This window comes from Vulpes lagopus, chromosome 5 (genome assembly GCF_018345385.1).
Source record: "Vulpes lagopus strain Blue_001 chromosome 5, ASM1834538v1, whole genome shotgun sequence".
Taxonomy (NCBI): domain Eukaryota; kingdom Metazoa; phylum Chordata; class Mammalia; order Carnivora; family Canidae; genus Vulpes; species Vulpes lagopus.
In genome coordinates, this window is record NC_054828.1 from 120,781,136 (window position 1) to 120,787,972 (window position 6,837).

Consider the following 6,837-nt stretch of genomic DNA (forward strand, 5'->3'; position numbering starts at 1 on the left):
ACAAGGCAGAGGGAGAAGCAGGCTCCATGCACCGGGAGCCCGACGTGGGATTCGATCCCGGGTCTCCAGGATCGCGCCCTGGGCCAAAGGCAGGCGCCAAACCGCTGCGCCACCCAGGGATCCCTAATGCTGGTTTTCAAAAACAATTTTGTTGTTTCTATTACAAAAGAAGTTCAAAGACAACAGTCACTCCCCCTTTGTTTGGGGCTAAGTAGGAAACTACTAATTCTACAAACATGATTCTCCCTTGTATCATGCCCAGAATGTTTAGGAAAGGAAATATTCCCCTACAGAATGTAGACTGTCACCTCAGGCGAAAGACTCTGTCATCACAGAGATTTCTCTTTCAGTGCTATGTGCCATGGAGGGCCAACCCAGTATTTAGAAACATTTGAGAATGTGTTGTTGCTTTATCTTTGCCATAGAACTGAATACCGTAGCAGTAATTAGGTGCAGGTGTATACTTTTTATGTGATATAATTCCACACAGTTCTTGAAGATAAATTTTTTGTTCTTATACCTGATGCTCAATGATCAAATTAATAAGATCAGATGGGATGGTGAGTAGTTAGAAATTATTAGAGTACTCACTGAAACACACTGTTACTTTGGGTTTTAGTATTTGTAAATTGAAGCTTTTATACTGATAGGAGAGAGGAGATTAACAATCCTGATGAGCATTAAGGAGGACACATGATGATATGAGCACTGGGTGTTATACTAAATGTTAGCAAACTGAATTTAAATAAAATATAATATAAAGAAATACACAAGCAAAAAACAATCCAGTTCCTTTGTTGTGTGACAGTTCTCAAGTAAGGATATATTTTTCAATGAGTAGTCAAATCAGTTCTTGGTGAAAAAGGCAATAGAAAAGTAGTTGGGACTTAAACCTCTCTTCCTTTTTTCTTTCTTTTTCTTCCTTCCTTCCTTCCTTCCTTCCTTCCTTCCTTCCTTTCTTCCTTCCTTCTTCCTTCCTTCTTTCCTTCCTTCCTTCCTCTTCTAGACAACAGGGAATGCCAAGGTGATATATGAAAACAAAGATAGGACTTGTTAGGGACAGGTAAAGTCAGAAGCATGGCATTCCTTTAATAAATATGTAGGTTGAATGCTCTTACCTTGGATAATGTTAGTCCCGGGTAGAGTAAGTCTGGAGTTTGGGGCAACTTTGATACAAGCGTTGTTGAATTTCTATTTTTAGGGTTAGTTTAGGATTGCCAGGTTTCTAAAGAGTCTCACACCTCTATAAGTAGTTTTATATTGTTTGTTATCATGAGTCCGGACTCAAGTGAATAAAATGCAAATTAGTAGCAAGAACTCTATGCTAATAGGAGGCTTGAATCTAAGACAGTAGTTCCTGATACCTAACTACTAAATGTCAGCAGGATGTGATAAAACCTTTCAGTGAAATTCTAGTGATGTCTTCCTTTACTAATGCTCTGAGTGAGTTATGTCTTGGTGTGATAGCATTGTTTGTCCAGGGCTACTGGTAGATCTTCTTGTATTGTGAATGGAATATGTTCATATGACTTACTAGTGTTTTGCAGTAATAAAGCGTAACATTATCAAACACTTAAATGATTTCCCCATGAGTGGTCTCTGTGAAAGGAATCAGAAGCACCACAGAGGATTCATTAATAATTTATGTGGGAAGTTTCTAGTCTTCTGTTTACTGTTCTTAAGAACTTGGAGCAGGGCATCTGATTGCTTCAGTTCTGTTTCTGCACAAACTTTGGTCAGTTTATATTTTCAGGATTCATTTTAATAAATTCTGCTACACATGGATGTGGGGAATGAAGTCATGGATGAATCTAGGACTTCACACACTTCCTTTACAATCTATCTTTAAGCTGCATCCCCTGACAACTTTTAATAGCAAGTAATTCAACCATGGGACAAGGTCATTTAGAAGTCAGCCTTTTCATATTATAAAATATGCATATAGTTACTAAATTGTTTTCACGTGAACATTAAAAAATGTGAATAAAATCAATTACTTTCAAAGGGAAAGTTAAGTCTTCTTCTTTGATTTTAGAACTTTCTTACACTGAAGACCTGAAAAATAGGGCAGATTTCATAATACTTTTTGAGCAATGCTGGAAACATTTGGAGCATACTAATCATGCTAAATATTCTTAACATCCCTCTTTGTTTTTATGTCTGTACACATGAATTACAGGAGTAAGATGAGGGAGTAAATTCTTTAGTACTTCTAAAGTGGCAGAGAAGTGCCAAAGATAATCTATATGTGAAAGTCACCCTGAGTGCATTAGCTTTAAAAATCAATGCTATAAAGATCATACACAGACTCACACACATAATTAAAGACTATATTATGTGTATTATAATCGTACATATTATATATAAATATATATTATAATTATAATCTTTAATTTTCTCTATTATTGATACATTTTATGCATATATATATTCAAAATAGTGACCTGATTTTGAACGACAAATCCAAATCAATTGACAAAGTAGAACTGTTAGTCGTTAAAGATAAAAGTTTCTGAGAATAGAGACTAGCCACTGCTCTAGTTGCATAGTTAGAGGAGACACATTTTCTAACAACCAAGCAGGAGCAAAGATTCCTCTGTGAAGCTAGTGATACATTGAGATCTCTCGACCCCATGTGGAATGTAAAAAACTTAAAATATTTCAGCTCCTTTATTTTTTAAAAAAATTTTAAAGAGTTTCAGCTCCTTTAGAACTGAGTAGTCCTCATTGTTTTTACAATTGCTATTTAGTCTTGAGCTACCATCAATGCACAATAAGGGCCAGAGTGAATGTTAGCAAAGCATTGAGAGTTAAGAGAAACACTCTGGCAAAGGGTTCTGCTAGCTGGACAACCTGCTCAGAAGGAAAAGAGGAAATCTTGCTAATTCATTTGTAATCATTTATTAATTCCTAGCCATAAACCAATTTTATTTCCTTAGAACTACAGGTTATTAGACAAAATTTTCAAAATTAACTTTAATATAACTTGAATTACATACACATATACAATAGAATCACATCAAATGCTATATTTAAATGATATTGTTTGATCTTCAACACAATTACTTCATCAAGCACCTTGTAAGAATACATTTGTCATGCTTTAATTTTGCCATCTTAGCTTGAGTGCTATGAAGAATGAACATGTTCATACATGGCAAAGAATACACATAGGGATAGCATGGTAGCTCTTTGTACTCACCCTTTGTCTCATGTTTACTTTTTGGTTCCTTTGTACTTGTATCTTTTAAATTTATTTCCACTGTTTTGTTTTGTTTTGTTTTGTTTTGTTTTCAGACCCTGATTTTCTTTTCATTTTTTTTAAAGGATTTATTTATTTAAGAGAGTGAGAGCACGCTTGAGCAGGGTGCAGGGGAGGGGCAGAGAGAGAGAGAAAAGCAGGCTCCCTGCTGAGCGCTGAATGTGCTTTGAGTCAGGGATAGTAAATTAAGACAGAAGGTGAATGATGAAGAATTCAATATGCTGAGTTACATGATTGGGAATGATGAATGACATTGGGCCCAGAGGCAGGGAGTCCATAATGGAAGCCATAGACTAAAATGAAGGGTGCATGAAGGCATATGGTGGGGGTGAGGTTGTAGCAGTGAGAGGGTCCAGAATAAAAAGGATCTTGTTTCTTATACAAGAGCAATCATTATCAAGCTAAATGTCTTTAAAGGTCATTTCAAATGTGGAAAAAAACCAAAGTTTGCATTTTAGTTGAATTATAATTAGCCAGAGTCAACTTTATTTGACTCTCAGCTCATTGAATTATGTTTTTTTCTTTCCAGAAAAGGAGAGAAAAAATAGTGAGATAATTGACAAACTAAACAACCAGCACATTTCATAAACTAACAGTGCTTTCTACAATAAATATGCCTTATGAGTCATGCAATTCTCTAAACATATTTACAAATTTTTGATAATAGCACAAGCCTTGAGGTTAAAGGGTTACATACCAGATGGGTAAATACAGGCTTTGTATAAACACAATTTGATATCAAGGGAATCATGTTTTATTTTGACTATCAGTAAGACACAACAGAAAATATCTATAATCTATGATAAACATGCTTGAATTTAATCTCACTCCAAACATTTGCCTCAACTAAAGTTTCTTTTTGTTAAATCATTGCATCTTAAATATTCTGTTATCAGAGAACTTTCTCAACAAAAAGTAAAGCAAATTTCAGCACAGTACCTGAATTAACAAAGCATTATTAGCTCTAAAGAGATGATTTCCTTTCTGGGCAAACTTGTGGTCTATTATTCATGTTTAATCAAGACTGAGTAAGAAGAGACTTATATTTTTTAAAAAATAAATACTTACAGTGAACTTATAAAGCATAGCGATAGCATAAACATCTGTGAAGCTATCCCCTTTGTGATATTGTGATTTGTAAGGAATAAATACTTGGTTTTCTTCCCCATTTCTGAAAAATCCTTAGATTTCCCAAGTGATGAGAGTGATAAAGGTAATTTTTAATGTTAATGAGGTGAATTTTGTTCTTTTGGTTGTTAAAAAAGATTTTATTTATTTATTCATGAAAGACACAGAGAGGGAGAGGCAGAGACACAGGAAGAGAGAGAAGCAGGCTCCATGTCGGGATCCCAATGTGGGGACTTGATCCTGGAACTCCAGGATCACTCCCTGTGCGAGTGCTTAACCGCTGAGCCACTCAGGCATCCCATGAGGTGAATTTTGGATGATATATAAGGATCAGGGCTGGTTTCCAGGAGAACCAACCATGTAATTAGAGGGTTGGAACTTTCAGTTCCACCCTAGACCTCTGTGAAGCGGAAGGGAGCTGGAGATTGAATCAATTTCCAATGGCCAATGATTTTATCAATCAAGCCCCATGTAATGATACTTCCATAAAAACTCCTAAGAGCTGGAATCAGGGAGTTTCTAGGTTGGTAAACATCTGGATATTCAGAATAGTGTGCGCAGAGAGGGTATGGAAGCTCCATGCCCTTTCCCCATGCCTCACCCTATCCATCTCTTCCATCTGGCTGTTCTGAGTTACATTCTTTTATAAAAAACCAGTAATCTAGTTAGTAAAATGTTTCTCTGAGTTCTATGAGCCATTCTAGGAGACTAATCCAACCCACGGAGAAAGTTGTGGGCACCTCCAAACTGTAGCCAGTTGGCCAGCTGGTGTCCAGAGAATTGTTTGTTGTTGGAGTGGGAGAACTCCTTTTCATCACTCACCCTTCTCCCCCCATCCTCTCCCCCTCCCATGTTGGAATTGGTACTTGAACCTAAAAGACCTTCCAATTTATGGAGGAGAACATCACCAATATATTTTGAGGCTATTCATATATTTAATTCCAATACATCACTTGTTCTTTAACTGAATAACTACTACACTAATTTTTAAAAAATTCTCATGTTTTAAAAAATAATGTATTATGGCACCTAGAAGCAGCTCCTCATGCTCCTTCTGGAACCTCTGTCAGGTTGAGCCTCCTCACCTCCACTCCAGCCTCCACGGCAGCCTCCACCACGTCCATCAGAGTGACCCAGAAGTCCTACAAGAGGTCCACCTCTGGCCCCCGGGGCCTTCAGCAGCTGCTCCTACAAGAGCGGGCCCAGCTCCTGCATCAGCTACTCTGCCTTATCCCAGGTGGGTAGCTTCCAGGGTGGCATGAGTGTGGTCAGGGGCAACTGCGGATCGGGGGCATGGGGGCATTATGGCTGTCTCAGTGAACCAGAGCCTGCTGAGTCCCTTAAGCTGGAGTTGGACCCCAACATCCAGGCAGTGTGCACCCAGGAGAAGGAGCAGATCAAGAGCCTCAACAGTTTGCCTCCTTCATTGACAAGGTCAGACACCTGGAGCAGCAGAACAAAATCCTGGAGACCCTGTGGGGTCCTGTAGCAGCAGAAAACCACTTGGAACAACATAGACAACATGTTTGAGAGCTACATCAACAACCTCCAGAGGCAGCTGGACACCCTGAGGCAGGAGAAGCTGAAGCTGGAAATGGAGCTTGGCAACATTCAGAAGCTCAGGGAGGACTTCAAGAATAAATACGAGGGTGAGATCAAGGAGCTTGCAGACATGGAGAATGAGTGTGTCCTCATTAAGAAGGATGTGGACGAAGCTTACATGAACAAGATAGAACTGGAGTCCCTCCTGGAAGGGCTGGCCGACGAGATCAACTTCTTAAGGCAGCTGTATGAAGAGGAGATCCGTGAGCTGCAGTCCCAGATCTGGGACATGCGTGGTGCTGTCCACGGACAACAGCCGCTCCTTGGACCTGGATGGCACCATCGCCCAGGTCAAGGCCCAGTATGAGGACATCGCTGGCAGCGGCGCGAGTACCAGGAGCTCATGAACGTCAAGCTGACCCTGGACATTGAGATCCCACCGACCGTAAGCTGCTGGAGGGCGAGGAGAGCCGGCTGGAGTCTGGGATGCAGAACATGAGCATCCATACGAAGACTACCAGCAGCTACTCAGGTGGCCTGAACTTGGCATATGGGGTCCTCCCAAGCCCTGGCCTCAACTATGGCCAGAGCTCATTCCAGTCCATTGGCCCTGGTGGTTCCTTCAGCTGCGGCAGCTCCTCCAAGGCCGTGGTTGTGAAGGAGATCAAGACTCAGATGGGAAGCTGGTGTTAGTTGTCTGGCGTCCAGCCCAAGTGAACAGCCACCGTGGGCCCTCCCAGCCTCCTTGCTCTTGTTGTCCCCATAAAGCCTTTGGGGGAAGGAGATGTGCAGGGGAGCCTTGAGTACAAGAGACCCACCTAAGGCTCAGCTCCAGTCCTCAGCCTACCCTTAGGTGGAGTCTACTGTCCTGGGCACCCCATCTTGTCCATGCCCCCAACCAAAAG

The 6,837-nt window shown here is 40.3% G+C and overlaps 1 pseudogene; it reads left to right on the forward strand.

Moving 5' to 3' along the window:
- Positions 1–552: 552 nt before the first annotated feature.
- On the forward strand, positions 553–6,625 carry LOC121491892 (annotated as a pseudogene).
- Positions 6,626–6,837: the final 212 nt, after the last annotated feature.